We start from the raw sequence: 19,904 nt of genomic DNA, 5'->3' as shown, positions 1-19,904 counted from the left end.
AATGGGTGGACATGTGGGAGGCAGAAGAGGTGGTGGGCGGTGGAGTGGAGGGTTGGGCAGGGACTGTAGGAGCAGATGATGTTGATGGAAAGTTGTATGGGGAAGGAGTTTGGTACGGGGAAGGAGTTTGGTACGGGGAAGGAGTTTGGTACGGGGCAGGTTGCTGGAAGTGGGGAGATGTCTGGTACTGGGGAGGTTGCTGGTACTGGTGAGGTTGCTGGTATGTAATAGGAGGGGGAGGATGGAAAGTGGCTGGAGGGGGTGCAGATGTAATAGGAGGGGGAGGATGGAAAGTGGCTGGAGGGGGTGCAGGTGGAGGAACTACAGTGGTGGGAGGTGGAGGTTGGGAGGTAACCTGCTGTAGAGCACCGTGGCACGAATGCATTACATGCATCTGCTGGGTAGGAGATAGTGTTGCCATGCGCTCCACAACAGACCTGAAAAAGGTGTGGTTTGGCGAAGATCTTGCTTCTGAATGCATGGTTTGCAGAAGTGTCTTCACCTCCAGAATGCTGGAGTTGATCTGCTGAAAGCCTGCGGAGATTTGCTCTGACAAGACTTTTAGACAGTTCTGGAAAGATGCATTCAGATGCAAGAACTGTGGCGCATAACTCTTTTCCTGACCCCTCTGCCGCTGCCGCCCAGTACCCGCAGGTGTACTAGAGGTGGCAGGGGCAGAAGGGTGGGGTAAAGGGAAAGCGATCTCCTCACCAGCAGCTTCATGTAATGTAGGCGGCCACGATGCTCCTGTGCTGGTGGATGGGACAGATGGGTCGAATGTGTGGGAAGGCTGGGAAGGTGCAGATGTACCGGGGCGGTCGAAGTGTCCCTCGGTGCCGGTCTCCTCAGGGATCGCCTCAGAAAGGTCCAATCGTGCAGGCTCCCGAGTGCTGCTCACCGTGCTGTGGAATAAAGAGAAAAAAAAATTAAAATACTGACATGGTATGGCCCTGGCTGAAAAAAAAAAGTTACATCTAACATTTTTTTTCACATGTGGTGTGTAATATTTACCTTCTAGTGACCATTGTTTCCCGGAGGAACGACAGGGCTTCTGCGTACTTGTACTTGCTCCTGCGTCCTCCAGATCCACTCGGGGCCCGCATCTCTTCATTGAACTCCTTCTTGAAACGATCCCTCACAGACCGCCACCGATTCACAATTCTGTTCCCTGAAACGAGAAAGGACAAAGTGGTTAGTATACAACATCAGTGTTTCCCAAACTCCAGTCCTCATGGTCCCCAGGGGTCATGTTTTCAGGATTTCCATAGTAAATAGAAATCCTGAACACATGATCCGTGGGGACCACGAGGACTGGAGTTCGGGAAACACTGGTTTACATCAAGCAACCGGTACTGTATATACTTACGCTCTTTAATCTGGGCCCGAACATCGAGGTCCTCCCAGCGGCCCACAAGGAGCGAACAGATTTCCTCCCAGAGTCGTCGGGTAACGATAAGGTCAGCGTGGTGGCGGTCAGCCATATTCCAGAGCGGCTTCCTTTCTCTGACGAGATCGATGAGGTGGTCCACATCGAGTCCTCCATCCTCACCGTCAGAGTCGGGAGCACGCTGTGAAGGCTGTTAAAGAAAAAGACAAAAATAACATAATTAGCCTCCACAAAAGAAATGAAATAAAAAGTGCAAAAAAACAAAGCAAAAATATTTATACTTACACGCTGGTGACCGCCGCGTTGCTGTCGCCGACGACCCTGGGAGGCACTGCGAGGACCTCTTGGCCGAGCACCAGATTGGGAAGACTAGAGAAGAAAACAAAAAATGTTATGTCTTTGGATGTAGGCATTTGTTTGCTGTGTGTGGTCTGCAGAACATTGTTTTCTATGTGTTGTGTGTAGTGTGATGTTGTGTTTCTGCGTTTGATGCAAAAAACTTACCAATTGTGAGCCCACTCCAAGTGTCTGTCCACCCCTTCCTTCTTCTTCTGGGAGCTCCTCTTCATCTTGTGAATCCTGTTTTGAAATAAAAGGCAATGAATAGACATATATTACAGAGATGATGGATTTTGGAAATAAAAACTTACCGTCAAACGCTGACGATGCGAGGGAGGGCTCCCAGAAGATGATGTGCTGTCTTCCTGGTGGCCACACTCCATGCCTGTGGGTGGTGTTCCACCTGCTGCCATTGCTGCTGCTGCTGCATCTATTGGGCGGCTGTTGAATAAAGAGAAACAAAGGGCCAATGAATATCTTGATATTCAATAGCCCTAGTTTGGAGGAATGGGGGATTTGATAATTACCGTCTCTCATCTGCTGCTGGCCTCCCCTCCTCAGCATGTTCCATTTGCTGCTCCATTTGGGGTGGTGGTGGTGCTGATGGTGCTGCAGTGGTCTCCTGCCTTCTCCTGCTGCGCTTGGTTGCTTTCTTGGGTGGCATGTTGGGTGTGGCTGTGGGTCCCACTGTCTTGCTTTTATTTATGTCTTGTGGGCAGAGCTACTGAGCATGCTCAGACCCAAAAAACGGATCCGGCCACCGGATCCGGCGCATTGCGGCGCTCATAGGCTTTCATTGTGTGAAAAAGCCGGACGCGCCGGATCCGGCGTGTCCGGCTTTTTCGCCGGAGACAAAAAACGTTACAGTCTCCGTTTTTTCCAGACGCCGGATCGCGACACATTGCCGGATCCGGCGAAAACCGGATGAAACGCATGGCCATCCGGCGCGATCCGGCGCAAATGCAAGTCAATGGGGGGGAAACCGGATCCGGCATTGCATTTCGCCGGATCCGGTTTCTGTCAAAAGCGCCGGATCGCGCCTGACGGCGAAAACCTGATGTGTGAAAGAGGCCTTATATGTTTTCCACTGTAATATTACGTTATTCTCCTCTGTTTTGATTAGTTGACAGTTTAATATGTACAAATATTGAAATTTCCCTCTGTATGCCATCCACAAGGTAATTAATATATTAAAATGAAGAGGGTCTAATTCAGACCAATGTAGCACACCACTGTTAACTGTGACACAATCCAAGTGTGTACCATTAATAACCACCCTCTATTTCCTATCACTGAGGCAGTTGTTAACCTAGTTATGCTTTCCCTAGTCGTATTTCTCTAATTTTATATACTAACCTATTATGTGGCACTGTATTAAGCAGCCTTAAAAAGTCCAGCTAAACAATATCCAGTCTGGAACTTACCTCCTCAATGGAGCTGATCAGATTAGTTTAACAGGACCGATCCCTTAATAAACCCATGTTGACGTTGGGTTATGAAGTTCTGTAGTGACTTACTCCAGGATTGCATCTCTTAAAAACACTCAAATATTTTTTTGCCCACAGGATAGGTTAAGCTTACCTGCCTATCATTTCCAAGGGTCAGATTGTGACACCTTTTTGAATATCGTCAATACATTTGCTATGTGCCAGTTTTTTGGCACAGACCCTGTTATTATGGAATTCTTGAATATTAGAAATAATGGTCTTCATCACAGTACTTAATTACTGCAGTACTTCCATTACTGGAGATTTTATGGTTTCCCTTGATCATCGGTCTTAGGATTTTCCTGTTAAATTTTGGTAGAAAGGTGTTTAATAGACCAGCCTTTCCCTTATCATCTTCCACCATTTCACCCATATTATTTTTGAAGAGGCCAACACTATAATTTTCAAGTCTCTTATTGTTCATGTAATTAAATATTTTTGGATTATTTTTCCTATTTTTTGGCAATGAGCCTCTTTGTCTTAATCTTTCCTGCTTTTTTATGTTTTTATTTTATTTTTTCCACAATTTATTTTTCTCTTTATAATGTTTTAATGGCTCATCACTACCCTCTTTTGTTACTTCTCTAAACATTTTCTACAGTTCTATTTAACCATGTCTATTTGTGGGGACAGACTAAAAAGAATGAAGGAAAAGAATGAACATAGTAACTTATAGGTCCAAAGACATGGAGAGGTATTAGAGATTTCTTATGCATCTTGGATATGAAATGAACATGAATTATATGTAGACAATTAGGAAATCATCACAGATCCCTTATAAACAGCTGTATATTATATTCCCTGTGCTTTATAGGTGGGGAATGAAAATGAAATATATGTAGATAATAGAGCAATGAACACATATCCCATATAAACAGGTGTATATTATATTCCCCGTGCTTTATAGATAGAGAATGAACATGAAATATATGTAGATAATAGGGGAATGAATACATATCCAATATAAATAGGTGTATATTATATTCCCTGAGCTTTATAGGTGGGGAATGAACATGAAATTTATGTAGATAAGAGGAATGAACACATATCCCATATAAACAGGTGTATATTATATTCCCTGTGCTTTATAGGTGGGAAATGAACATGAAATATGTGTAGATAATAGGGTAATGAACACATATCCCATATAAACAGGTGTATATTATATTCCCTGAGCTTTATAGGTGGGGAATGAACATGAAATATATAGATAAAAGAGGAATGAACAAGTATACCATATAAACAGGTGTATGTTATATTCCCTGAGCTTTATAGGTGGGGAATGAACATGAAATATACGTAGATAATAGAGGAATGAACACATATCCCATATAAACAGCTGTATATTATATTCCCTGAGCTTCATCGGTTGGCAATGAACATGAACACACATCCCATAAAAACAGGTGTATATTACCGTATTTTTCGGACTATAAGACGCACCGGACCATAAGACGCACCCCAATTTTCAGAAGGAAAATAGGGAAAATAATAATGTGTCAAATGGGGGTCCGTGTTACAGTCCGAATTCAGCTTACCTGGAAAGGGATCCGGCACAGGTGGAGGAGTGGTCACAGGGGTCATTCAGTGGTCCAGGCTCGTGCGGCGGCTCTGTGCTGGGGCAGGTTGGTTGTGCTGGGGCAGCTGGGCTGGGCTGTGCTGGGGCAGGTGGGCTGTGCTGGAGCAGCTGGGCTAGCTGTGCTGGGGCTGGGGCAGGTGGGCTGTGCTGGGGCAGCTGTACTGTGGCAGCTGTGCTGGGGCAGCTGGGCTCGCTGTGCTGGGGCAGCTGTGGCTGGGGCAGCTGTGCTGTGGCTGGGGCAGCTGTGCTGGGGCAGCAGAGCTGGGCTGGGGCAGGTGGGCTCTGTGGGGTGAGGGTGGCGGCTTTCTGTGCTCTGGCACAGGGGCGGCGGCTCCGCCGGCATTTTCTCCAAGCCCGGAGGCCCCCGCACATCCCTTGCTGGCCGCCGCCATGTTGCGGTGGCCTCCGGGAGCATGGACGCCGGAAAGATGGCCGCCGGTCCGGGGACGGTGCATGCGCAGGTTCAGATCTCGTCCCAAGATCTCGGGGGACAAGATTCAAATCTCTGCAACGAGATCTCGCCCCCCGAGATCTCGGGACGAAATCTGAACCTGCGCATGCACCGTCCCCGGACCGGCGGCCATCTTTCCGGCGTCCATGCTCCCGGAGGCCACCGCAACATGGCGGCCAGCAAGGGATGTGCGGGGGCCTCCGGGCTTGGAAGAAATGCCGGCAGAACTGCCACCCCTGTACCGGAGCACAGAGAGCCGCCACTCCTGCACCGGAGCACAGCCCGCTGCCACCACTGCACTACAGAGCCCCGCGGCACACGCACCAGCCTTGGAGATAGGAACATTGCAACCATAAGACGCACACCCCACTTCCCCCAAAATTTGGGGGGAAAAAAGTGCGTCTTATGGTCCGAAAAATACGGGATATTCCCTGTGCTTGGTAGGTGGGGAATGAACATGAAATATACGTAGATAATAGAGGAATGAGCCAACATCCCATATAAACAGGTGTATATTATATTCCCTGTGCTTTATAGGTCGGGAATGAACATGAAATACATGTAGATTGTGTTGACGTGCTGCTGGTTTCACAGGGGGTTTTGCCAAGGGTGCGCTGCAGGACAGATAGAGGATGCAGACCAGCAGTAAGGTCGAGTGGACACCGCAACGTGAAGTGTGAGTGGGACCAAGGCCTAGCTGGGAGCGCGAAGTCAGGAGAGACTATGGGGGCGGAGCCAGCAAGCAACTGGGAGAATGGAAGCCAGCCGAGGCTGCGGTACAGAGAGGTAGAAAACAGGACGCTGTCAGATCCAAGACAGAGGGTCAAATGTCAGACGGGAGCGAGGGATACGGAGGACAAGACACGAGCATAGTCAGAGGTGAGCAGGGGGTCAGAAGCCAAACGATGACCTGATACCAGAGAGTCCAAGAATAGGGACATTCTACATGCTTCGCAAAATCCACAAATCTGGAAATCCAGGAAGACCAATTATTTCATGTGTGGGCACCCTCACTGAGCAGGTATCTGGATGGGGAGAGGGTATTCTAAAACCACTGGTGAAGGATACACCTAGCTACATTCAGGACACAACTGACCTATTGAATAAACTAGCAGCAATAGGTCCTCTACCAGAAGGAACCATCCTGGCCACCATGGATGTGGAATCTTTGTACTCTAATATCCCACACCAAGATGGATTAAATGCCTGCAAATTCTTCGTGGAAAACACAGGGACTGATGCTGATGTGAAACTTATAAAATTCATCCTCACCCACAATTACTTTGAATTTGACAACAAAATCTATCTACAGGAGACTGGCACAGCTATGGGAAGTAAAATGGCTCCACAGTATGCAAATCTTTTCATGGCCAAGCTTGAAAGCGACTTTTTGTCCTCATGCCCCATCAGGCCCCTGGCCCACTACCGCTTCATTGATGATATTTTAATCATCTGGACGGAGTCTGAGCAACAGCTAAAGACGTTCCACGAACAGTTTAATCAATTTCATCCCACCATCAATTTAACACTCAACTACTCCAGCACTGAGATTAACTTTTTGGACACCATCATTAAGCTAAAAAAACAATGAAATAGAGACATCCCTGTATCAGAAGCCAATCGACTGTCCAACATACGTTAAATGGGACAGTTTCCATCCAAAACACATAAAGAACTCTATTATCTATAGCCAAGCCATCGGATACAATCGTAAATGTTCCAACCCCATGGATAGAGACAAACACCTTGGTCACCTCAAAAAGACCTTTTTGAATCAGGGCTACCATCCAAGAACAATTGAAAACCAAATTACAAGAGCCACCAGAATGTCAAGGAATCACCTGCTACATTACAAAGCTAAAGAAGAAAATAACCGGGTGCCTCTAGTAGTCACCTACAACCCAAATCTGGAAGTGCTAAGGGGAGCTGCACGGAAATTACAACCTTTACTACAAAAAGATGCCCGATTACAATCCATTTTTCCAGACCCCCCACTACTGTGCTTTAGGCAGCCCCCAAATCTAAGAAGCATCATTGTCAGAAGCCCCCTGTCCTCTCCAACAGCTGGAGGAACCTTTCCTTGCAACCAGAAAAAATGTAAAACCTGTCCATCTATAATGACCACGGACAAGATAAAGATCCCCAATTCACATCAGGACTACAAGATCCCAGGTACTTTCAGCTGCATTACATCTAATGTGGTGTACTTAATTATTTGTACTAAATGTCCAACAGGGGGTCTGTATGTGGGGGAGACAGGGCAAAAGCTTAGAACAAGGATGAATGCTCATCGTCACACAATAAGAGAAAAAAGAATGTATCTACCTGTGGCAAAACATTTTTGTACGCCTCATCACAGCAACATGGATATGAAATTACTGGTATTGAAAGGTAACTTCACATCTCAGAGAGAGAGAAGAGTCTGTGAGTATAAATTTATGACGACTTTTGACACTCTCAATGCTGGAATGAATGTGTCGCATGGATTTATGTCTTTTTATATCAATTAAGGAATTTGCTCCTAAGACCGTGTGGGGGCATCACAACACATTAATTGGGAGACCCCAATCAGAGGACAATAAAACATCCGGACTCCTTATCTATGAACTGGAGCAATATTTATGTTTCTCCCTCTCCCATAATGATAGTTCTGCTTCACGTCACTTGTCTCATCTATTGCATTTTTTCTGTGCTGTATTGTGCATAAATATGTGACTCTTCAGATTTTGTATTATTCTATGCCTGATGAAGAGACCTGAGTAGTCTCGAAAGCTTGCAATGTGTTACCATCTTTTCAGTTAGCCATTAAAAGGTATCAACCACTGAGGACTCTCAATTCTGAATATTTTTCTAGTAGAAAGTAGAAACTATGTGAGCCAATAAGCATTACATACACCTAGTTGCTAGTTTCCTGCTCTCCAGGAGAGTTTTAAATTAAAATGTATACACACAAAGTGAAGTTGTGAAAATTAGACAATTAGCATAAATTCAATAGGCAAGTTTTTTTTATCCTTATTGAGCGCTATGGAAAATCTTTTATTTCAATTTATCATGTAGCTTGAGCGTTAAACAGGACTAGAGAGGATTACAGATCTCATAGCCACATATAGCACTGCCTTCCCCAGGTCCGTCTTCTACAAACAGCCTAAGGGTATGTGTGCATGGGTCCTATACGGAGCTTATATTTCACGTGGATTTTGTGGATGGAAAACCCACTGTGTATTACAATGTTTGGCCAGGGTCACACTTGTGAGAAACTCTCACGAGTTTTACGTCGCTGGCACTCAGGACCGGAGTATGCGGCTGCATGTATTTCTATGCAGCTGAGCACTCCGGTCCGAGTGCAGGGTATTGAGACGTGAGACTCGTGCGAGTTTCTCGCAAGTGTGACTCTGGCCTCATACAGCTGGTACATGCCTCTCGCAACAGCTGCTATTAACCACTGAAATGCTGCTGTCAACCATTGAGAAATCAGAATTTAAGTGGTGCAATCATGGGGAGACAAATTTACTCACTCAAAACCACTATAATGAAGTCACGAGAAAACAGTCTCAGAATCAGTGGGATACGTTGAAGCATTCCAGAGTTCTTACCACATAAAGTGACAGTGGACAGAATTGAAAAAATTGGCCTGGTCAGGAAGGTGAAAACAGGCATTGGGGTGAAGGGGCTAAAGCCTCTTGTAAGAAGAGGTAAAAAAATAAAAATGAATAAAATTAAATTAAAATTAAAAATTAAAAACAAACACTTGCTTGGTTCTGAAGGGGTTAAACAGATTGGTCATGTCAGAACACACAATTTTCATGCATATATTGCCCTTTTCATTTGTAATCCCCCATAGAGTGCTTGTTTATCTGCACATGTGGAGGCAATTAATAGTGTTGGCATTCTGCATAATAAACTGGGTTACCAGCATAGGATCAAACAGAAGCAGATCCAACTATAGCTTTACTAACTCCTCTGAGGCTTTGCTGGAATGTAACAGTTTGGTCCATTTCGGATCCATTTCTCCTGTTCTTTACAGCAAATTACGTAGATAATCCCCATCTGAAATGTGGGATGTTGGCAGGAGGGGTCTTTGTGTCCTCATTTATCAGGTTACTAATCCATTTCAGATTTAGCCAAGTTTAAAGGTAGGATTTCCGGTACACACAAATGATAGCTGCTTCCATTCCTCCCATGACCTTGATGATCTGTGAGATTATTTTTCCCTTACTGTTACCCCATTTTACAAAGCACATTACAGTAATAACATATCATCAAGCACTAATCCACCTCTCAGGGAGTTAATGACGACTCAAATCTCCCATTTAATAATTCATGAACTGTTCCTGCAAGCCTCAATACCTGATATTACATGTATACATTTAATGGAGACATTATCCACACTGCCTGGATGTTAATATTACTTCTAAACATTGAGCAAAGACTTGCATTTGCGCTATGCAAGCGGATATTCTGCTGAAAGAGAATATTCCTGTGTGTTAATAAAGCCACATTAGATGGCAAGGCAATAGATTCTGTTAATGGAACAATGTATACACATAACATAAATGTTCATGTCTACCCATCTACCCATCTAAGAACAGCACAATAGAACCTTTGTCTCTATCCTCTCAAACTGATCATTGTCTCATATCTGCATCCAGTCTTGGTCTTCGCTCTAAAAGTTCATTTATCCCCCCACGTGGATCACATGCATTATAGAGACTTTTATTGACTTTGTCAATACATCCTTTAATAAATTGAGACATGATATCCATAACCATAAACTCCATTGTCCACCTAATCTTGATTCATCTGATTTTCAGGCTGTACAGTCACAATCCAATACAAATATATTGAATACAGTACAATCCGATAAGAGTATAATGATCAAGCCCGCCGACAAAGGCGGAACCATTGTAGTGATGGATAAGAGTACCGTCACACATAGCGACTCACCAGCGATCCCGACAATGATATCAACATGTCAGGATCGCTGGTGAGTTGCTACATGATCGCTGGTGAGCTGTCAAACAGACAGCTTCACCAGCGATCAGGACCAGCGATGCTGAGCGCCCGGCTTCGCTGTGTACATTAGTTACCAGCGCGCTGATGCAGGGAGCTGGTAACTAAGGTACACATCGGGTTTCTAAGGGACGTGCGTCACTTAGAAACCCGATGTGTACCTTAGTTACCAGCTGCCTGCATCAGCGCGCTGGTAACTAATGTACACAGAGGGTTTCTAAGCACAGCGCAGTGCTTAGAAACCCTGCGTTTACCTTAGTTACCAGCTGATCGCTGGTCTCCCGCCTGTCACACGCAGCGATGCGTGCTGGCCAGCGGGAGACCAGCGACCAAAAAAATGTCCAGGGCTTTCCTACAGCGATACCGGCAGAGGGGCCGGTCGCTGATCGCTGTCACACACAGCGATCTTGCTGGTGAGATCACTGTTACATCGCAAAACTCAGCGATCTCGCTAGCGAGATCGCTATGTGTGACGGGGCCCTTAGTCCAACTATGTAAAAGAAATTTACTTCCAACTGGATGATAGAACTATCTATACCAAGTTAGAACAAGGTCCTTTACATGTTACCTGGGACGTCATAAAGGATATCCTAACTGACTTCTGCCACCGCAAAGTCATTGATGCCAAAACAGTCGAGTTTTTAACAAAATCCCATCCCATAACTCCTGTTTTTTATATACCCCCGAAAGTCCACAAAAATTTGGAGAATCCTCCAGGACGCCGTATTGTGGCATCAACTGATTCCTTCTTGTCTCTGCTAGCCATGTTCATAGAGAAAATCCTTACACCTTTGATTAAAAATACACCTTTGTTTCTATAAGATACTGGTGATTTTCTTAAAAAAATAGGCGAGTTGGGTCCTCTACCTGAAGGAACACTATTGGCTTCCTTTGATGTAAAGGATTTATGCACTTCAATTCCACATGATAAAGGCATACATTGTGTACAAAGTTTACTCACCCGAGCAGACATTCATACTGACATTGTTGACTTGATATTACAATTTCTTAAAGTGGTCCTGACGAGGAATTACTTTATGTTTGAAGACAATTTTTTCCTTCAAAATAGGGGTACAGCCATGGGATCCAACATGGCGCCTCCCTACACTAACAACTATATGGCGGTCTTTGAGGAGGAAGTGGTTTTTACCAACCATCTTTTTCAAACTCATTGTTCCATATGGAAGAGATACATCGATGATGTATTCTGTATTTGGACGGGTTCATTGGAGACCCTAACTACTTTCTTTGACGCACACAATACTGCATGGACGAGCCTCTCTTTCACTATCACTAGCAGCGAGGGGAGTGTCAGCTTTTTGGACACCATGGTGATAAAGGACGACTGTTATGAATGGGAAACCGAGGAGGAAAAACAAGACAACAAGCTAAGTCTCAGAAAACCAGAGAAGTTGGTAACTATGCAGATTGCAGATCCCTGATCTTAACCGCACAACTAGCAGCAGTCGTGGAGCGTTCCTACGTTGGTCCTAGACTCCTCGTCACAACCGGAGAACTACATAAGCCTAAAGCAGGAAAAGAGGAAAACTAACTGCCCCAGAGCAGACCCCAATGGAAAGACAGCCCCCCACATGTATTGACGGTGAAACCAGATGAAAATACAAACAAAGGAAGGAAAATAGGCCGAGCAAATGATGGGGCCCAGCTAACTAAAAAAGACAGAAAAGGAAAGACACTGTCTGCAATCTGTCAAAAACAACCTACAAAAATATTGTCCAACACTTCTAATAGCAAAATTAACCCTGAAGTCACTAGACTACTAAACCTATATCAGCACTCTGAAATATTCTGAGACAGTGCAAAAAAGAGGCCAATCTAATGAGGGACAAAAAGCAAATTAGCAAATACTGATCAATAGGAGTGAAATTTCAGCATAGCCCCAGCAGGGGCAGGCTGATTACACAACAAATTGAATTGACCAACAAGCTCAAGTGTGAACATTAGCAAAAAACAAACTTAACTTGAGAAGACTGGAAGAGAGCTGAAGTCCAGGACCTGAGAAGCAGACTGAATCACCAGCACCCGGATAGGGCGTCGGCTGTCTTATATCCAGTCAGATAGTCCAGAGATCCAATCGTTATCTTCCTCATCAGGTGGCAGATCACTACCACTTAAACCAACCGCACTACCTCCTGTCACCACCAGAGGGAGAACGGAAGGGGAACTCTCAACTGGTGGAGCAGAAAATGAGTTCATGACAGAAGACACTGGTAGACTGTCTATGGATTTGTACACTAAGGCCATGGATCGTAATAGCCTCCTCCATTTCACCAGCTTACATCCACCTGCTATAAAAAAGGCCATCCCTAAATCACAATTTAAGAGTCCAAAGGATTGTCACTGATCCTGATATACGCCAATTACGGCTTCAACAGATGCACACTAAATTTGCAGAACGTGGATATCCCAACACGGTATAGACTAATGCGTTAGTCACAGATGGTACTAAACGAACAGACGTCACTAAATGCATACCTTTTGTTCACACATACCACCCATATGTGAACATCTTACACAAAACCATACGGAAATACTGGGGCTTACTTTCTTCTGCCCATCCAGATATCCCCGAATTTCAGAAACCATTCCTCCCTTGTTATAAACGGTCCAATAATATACGGGATTCACTCATTAGAGCCGATATAGGTCCTGCAAAGAAAAAGTTAGCACAAAGATTTCTACAAAATCCAAAGAAAGGCACATATTCGTGCCTGCAATGCCACCAGTGCAACAATGTCCAAAAAGGTGATGCATTTTTCCATCCACACTCGGGTAAGAAATAGCCTATTAAGGATTATGCCACATGCGATACCAGTTATGTGATTTGCCTCATCAAATGCCCCTGCGGGCTTCTATACGTAGGCAAAACAACTCAGGCCATTAGGGACAGGATAAGTAAGCATAAATCTACAATTAGATGCAAGAACCTACTTCTCCCACTACCTCATCATTTTCATGAATTGGGACAATGTCTCACAAGTAAAATTCCAGGTCATAGAACACATCCCAGTCCCCAGAAGGGGGGGTGATCGCATCAGGATCCTAAAAAAACGGGAATCCTATTGGATTCATGAGCTGCAGACACTATCCCCCAAGGGCTTAAACCGAGACTATGACCTATTAACGATCATGTAATGTACCAAATGTATCAAATTTTATGTCATAAATTGCCGCATCTATTTTTTATTGTCTATATATTTTATTTTGTATATTCTGTATAAGGGGGTTAATAGGAATATGAGCTTAATACTTATCTATAGTCCATTATGCGCCTTAATGATATATCAATATATTAATACTATTTTTCCTCTGTTACAGAGTCGTTTATATTGATGGTTCCTGGCTCTCCTCACGTTTATTCCGACCATCTGGACCTTTCACTACCCACTCGACTGCAATCATCTATATGGGCCTTAATAGGATACCACTCCTCATTATAATCATCCCATTTTTTCCCTTTTTTAATTTTTCATTATTTTTTAATTTTATTTTTTTCATTTTTTATTTCTCTCTTTTCTTCATTTCAGAAGGGGTTAAAAATGATAGCACCTGTTACTATATGCTATAAAACATACCTTGACTCTGGGATATTTCATTGTACCACCATAATGTCCTACATGTGATTTATTATAACATAATATGTTGCACTCTCCCCTGTCCTTCACCATAGGGGTTAAAATTAGATCACATTATAAGACACCTCATTATATTATCATGGTGCCCTATATTTTATAAATCACACTACAGTAGGCCATAACGCTTTCTATATATGAAGACTAATACACTATAACCACCCTTAACGATGTTTGAACATAATGGAGCATGTAACCGAGTCTCTGCAATGCATGCACCACTATTGCCTGTCTGTGGAACACAAACGAGGCGTCTTCCTGTCTTTGGAACGCACGCTCCCACAGCTTCCTGTACATGTGCGCTTAGCCCCGCCCCCTCCCTATTTAGCTTCCTTCATTCTGGCCACATACAGCGATGTGACAGGCGGTGGAAGCGGCGTGCCCATACCCACGAATCACCAATGGTAAGCGCTCTTCACTTATATGCTTGTGCCCCTAACATATCATAGCGGCGCTGCTGTGGGACATGTAATGATTATTTCTTTTTCAGTATTACAGGGGCCTTATATATATTTGCACACCAACCTAACATTGGCAGGTAAATGCCTTTTTATAATTATGCACAACTTTCTTTTTTCCTTATATGGGGTTTGATCTATTCATGCCTCTCCCCCTTTGAATATTGCAGGGACCTGATATATAGCAACAAAGCCTATCCACAGGTAATTATCTCCCTATGACATGTAGATACACACCTATTCACCATCTTATGTCATGGATCATATTGCTTTATTTAGAAACCGTCTTAATACAGAGAGCCGACACACTTTCTATACTCCTTACTACAGGTACTTTCAACCTTTTTTATTTTTTTTTTTCTCCTCCTCACTAATGAATCAACCCCTCTGATCGATTTACATTATTTTACACAAAATTTTTACTAAGAGCTGATACAAAGCTTCATTGCTTATCCACCAATTTTTAAGCAGTCGGGTAGGTCTTTTTCATTTTTTTCACTTCTCAATTCTTCCACCTGGTTCTCCCTGAACACTGATGTGCTAATGTGTTATCAACTTGTTTTCTGTGCATTAATAAATATGTGTATACATTATATTGTAATTCTAACTTGAATATGTCCAAATGAGGACATGATTAATCATTTTTTCTATGTAATTTTGCTTGTTGATATTTCATATTGCAGACTGAGGAACGCCATATAGGCCGAAACGTTGCACAGACTGCATTAATAAAAATTTGTCTTCTAATTAAGGACATCTTACGTTGAGTGCCAAGGTATTTTCACTACCCATCCACACTGACTGCTTGCTGCACAGTGTGTGGCTGTTTCCCTAATTCCAGTGGCTCATTCATAAAACAGTTTATACTTTATAGGTCAAGTGCAGGAACCGCCCGGTCATCCAATATTGGCTGGAAACTGATAATGGAGGCTTGCTGCAGTCTCCCCAATATCTTGCTGTTTCAGCACTGAATGACTCTGTGGCGCCCCTGAGGCTCAGTCGCCACAGAGGTACTGCACCTTCTCCTAAGGTGTAGTGCCCCACCGCCTAGCTGAGTTGGGAACTCCTCTCCACACTCCATCATCTGCATCCCACACACAGGATAGTTCAGTAGGTCCGCCTAGCAGCTTCAGGCTGGGGGTAGCAGAGCACCCTTTGTGGAACCCTGCTTCGTAACACGAGATGTGCTGGGACGTGGGTGGAGTTAGTATAAAAGAGAGGAAAACTTTAGAATTGTAGGTCAGTCTGACAGGAGGTCAGTCTGGGGTGAGTCCCAGAGAAAGAGGAGTTCAGTTCTGAAGTTAGTTTTGAGTTCAGTTTGAGTTTAGTTTAGAAAGAGTGCTGCAGCTGCCTCAGTGATCTGAATCAGCTGGCACGGGAAAGAGAAGAGAAGGAGAAAGACGTAGACCTGCAACCTAAGCTTCCATAAGAGAGAGAAGGAACAGCACGGAACGAAGGAGTAGGAGAACAGAGAGGAGTTTTGGGTTGGAAGAGGAACCCTGCCTATAGGTTCTCAGCGCAAGGCCGGGGCCCGGTCCCCGAGGTTGTATGGACACTTATGGTTCTGCAGCAGACACCGGTGGAGTAGTTGGCTGTAAATGCACTACTCCCATCAAAGAATTGGGACACAACAGCAACTGGATAGAGAGCCAGGACTTCTGAGAAGGGAGTCCCCGATAGAGGCTACAGCTGTCTGTCATACAAGTAAGGTTCTAGGAACATCTAACAGGAGGAACTTCAGAGTACCACGGTACTGGAGCTCTTCACCCTAAGGGCGCAATAGAGGAGTCGTTCAAGAAAGGTACATGTTGGCGGAGTATTGGAGAGGAGAACCCTGACTTGCCCGGGAGGTGGATTGAGTCTCTACCCCGGAGGACACGGCACGGAGGCAGGCACCAGTGGGTATCACGAACTGTGAGTAAAGCTTTGAAACTGCAGCCCTGGTGTCCTCCATTCATTCGCCGCTAACACCTTCAGCACCGCTACATCTGGGTACCAACATCTATACCTTTCTGCGCCTCTTTCTTATCCATTGCACCTACACTGCCCTGGGACTACAACTCCACCTGTGGGGAGCTACACCATCTTTGCTGCACCACACCATCAGTCTCAGTGGATCTGCATGCAGCGTTGGCTCAACATCTACTTGCCAAACAAACGGGTGGCGTCACGAACTATCCATATAAACTATACTATTAACATCACCGCCATTGATATTGGGCGCCCAGGGCCACGGACCGTTTCACTGCTGCTGTGACACATCCCCCTCACACTGGCCCGGTATCGGGTACCCCGCTGCCCTGGGTGTGAGGGCGACCCAACTCCCCTTTACCTTGAGAGCAGAGATAGAAATCTGAAGAAAATACTTTGGACACACTTTTACAAATTTAAAAATATAAACCACTGATACACACCCATTACTCATATAGGTAAATAGACCTTCATTGAGGATGTATAAGTAACTACGGAAACTCCACTATAAAATAAATCCTACAAAAGAACATGGAGATATATACCGCGAGTATAGTAAAAAAGTCACTTTATTATTACAAACTCTTAAGACAAAATGTACAAAATACAGACAACAAACAAAATGCTCATACAGGGCTCATATATGGTAACCGCTAATAACACCCTATATAACAGAATGGGTAATATGAAGTAAAGCAATGAATCTCAAAGAAGAGCCATTCATTTCATAGTATATAGGCCCTCACTATGAGAAAACAGAGCTATCACACTCCAAATAGAAAAATTCAATGTAGATAGATGAATATATATCCAAAATAGTAACACCACAATGGAAGGAGTCAAAATCTTACCCATATATATCTGCAGGTGGACGCGGCACTAAGGAGAGCAGCCCCGACGCGCGTTTCGCGTGGGCTTCCTCAGGGGGCTATGTCTGTGTGTTGAAATTGTGGGCATTTTATGCAGGAGACCCAGGTGTATAGAATTGTCAGCGCCATAATCGGCGCATGCGCAGTGTAAAGCAAAGCGCCATGAAACAACGCCCACAGCCGCCCATGCGATCGGAAGGCAGAGGGAAAACCCCTCATGACGTCAAACGCCTCCCATATCACAGCCAGCCGCCTGGGAGATGAGTCATAAGAGCGGCCACACTGGGCATGCGCACTCACTGAAGCCACCATCTTTTATAAGGGCAAAAAAGAGGGCATGCATATCGCTACATCTCATAGTGATGCAATCTAAAAATACCGTGAAAAACTATATATTCTTCAGTGGATCTAAAGGCAATGACCCAAAAGGACCACATTATAAGGACACCCACTCAAAATAAACCCACATACATATAACATATATACTAGCATTATAAGGATATCCTCTCCAAGTGAACGCACATTACATAGAGCGTAATACTATTATATAGCTCTCAAAATCTCATGAAAAGATAAAGTGAACATAAAAATATACAATAAATATTGTTACAAAAATCCCTAACAAAAGGGAAAATACAAGTGACAAAGTGTACAATAATACATAATTATATAGACATACACTAATACAATACACATAGAGAATTACAAGAGAGCACCCCTCCATATGGAATATTAAACCCAATGATGAGGCGGTTGCTTCAGAAATGCTGTATCTTGAATAGCCTGTTATTCCCACACGGATCATTGATCTCCAATCATAAAATGTCCAAAAACATCAGACAGTGATGGAATGAGCAAAAAGTACTAAATAAAACAAAAAAACACACAGATTAAAATCCAAGAACAGGGACAAATTAAAAGTACTCACAGAAAGGATGCAAAACTGAGCTGCTCATTCAGGCCAAAAGGACTCATAGTCCCCAGAACAGTGATCCAACGACATTCCAACTGTGCCAAAAGGCGCTTCATATCTCCGCCCCTAATGCCACATCTAATTTTATCAATACCAAAGACTTGCAGGTCTCTGGGATTACATTTATGGTAAAATTTGAAATGTCGTGGAACAGTTTTCAACACTGCAATATCCTCCACCGCCTTTGCTGCTGATATATCTCTAACATGCTCTCGAGTGCGAATTCTCAATTCGCGTGATGTTAGGCCAACATATAACAAATTACAAGTACATTTTGCCACATAGACTACAAATGTAGTACTACACGAGATATAATCCGTAATTTTGAAATCTTTTTGGCCATCAGCAGACATAAAGGATGTGGTGCGGACATGATTTCGGCATGCTAGGCAATCCCCACAGGGATAAAAACCCCATTTCCGTTTGCCAGCTCCGAAGGGATCAGGTCTTCTGGGGACATAGTGACTCTGTACTAAAATATCTCTCAAATTCCTACTCCTCCTAGCCGTCATGAGGGGGGAATCCGAGAGATATCTAGACAGCACCTGGTCAGTTTTTAATATTGGCCAATGTCTTTTGAGAATGGATCTTATAGTCTCCCACCTATGATTAAATGTTGATATAAATCGTATTTTTGAATCCTCTTTCTTGACCTTTTTGTTCATTGCGAGCAATTCAGTTCGTTTAGAATTTCTCGCCCGATAATATCCTCTCCTAATACTCCTCCTGCTATATCCTCGCGCTTGAAATCTCTCCCCAAGGTCCACAGATTGATGTTCAAATGCCTCCTCAGTAGTACAAATCCTCCTCATTCGTAAAAACTGTCCAATAGGAATTGCTCCTATTGTAGAGTTCGTATGAGACGAAGAGGCATGGAGGAGGGCATTCACGGATGTTTCCTTCCTAAATACATCAGTGTGGATAGAACCATCCTTCTGGACAAGCAAAGTAATATCTAAAAAAGAAATCATTTTCTGATGATAAGTATATGTGAGTCTGATGTTGAGGCTGTTGCGATTCAATTCCCGCACAAAATCATGTAGATGATCAACAGTACCTTGCCAAATGAAAAGTATATCATCAATGAAACGGTACCACCCCAGAATATGGGGAGCGGACTGCACACCCCCCTGGAAGATGCTCCTCTCCCAGTATCCCAGAAAGAGGTTAGCATAGGAGGGCGCACAGGCCGGCCCCATAGCGGTACCCCTACTCTGGAGGTAGTACCGATCCTTGAAAGTAAAGAAGTTGTGAGTAAGAATGAACCGCAAGAGCCTCAACACCAGACTCCTAACATCCACATCAATGTTACTAGATTCCAGAAAAAATGACGCTGCCTTGAGTCCATCTTCATGGCGGATGGAGGTATATAATGCCTCAACATCCGCCGTAACTAGCAACATATCTGGTTCAAGGACAACCCCATCCACACGCCTCAGGACGTCAGTAGTGTCTCTGACATAGGAGGGCAACGTCTCAACTTGTGATCTGAGGTAATAATCAATAAATTTGCAAATCGGATCACAAAGCCCTCCTATGCCAGAGACAATAGGACGCCCAGGAGGATTCAAAGCATCTTTATGGACCTTGGGGAGAAGATAGAACGTAGGAATAACAGGATTTTTAGTAACCAATCCGTCAAACAATTTCTTATGTATAGTACCCACATCAAGTGCTTCCTCCAAAATTTCCAGTAATTCACTTTGAAAATGGGAGAGTGGATTCTG

The 19,904-nt window shown here is 44.0% G+C and overlaps 1 protein-coding gene across 2 annotated transcripts in view; it reads left to right on the top strand.

Moving 5' to 3' along the window:
• Positions 1-15,125, top strand: part of CUNH3orf70 (chromosome unknown C3orf70 homolog) — a 173,785-nt gene extending 158,660 nt beyond the window's left edge. For both annotated transcript variants that reach the window (XR_012221389.1, XR_012221390.1), the window contains one exon: positions 13,593-15,125. The gene's annotated coding sequence lies outside the window, so the exon portion shown is untranslated. The remainder of the gene's footprint in view (positions 1-13,592) is intronic.
• Positions 15,126-19,904: the final 4,779 nt, after the last annotated feature.

Source organism: Dendrobates tinctorius, unplaced genomic scaffold (assembly GCF_039654945.1).
Source record: "Dendrobates tinctorius isolate UK_male_01 unplaced genomic scaffold, ASM3965494v1 ptg000177l, whole genome shotgun sequence".
NCBI lineage: Eukaryota > Metazoa > Chordata > Amphibia > Anura > Dendrobatidae > Dendrobates > Dendrobates tinctorius.
This window is presented reverse-complemented; position numbering and strand designations above follow the sequence as displayed.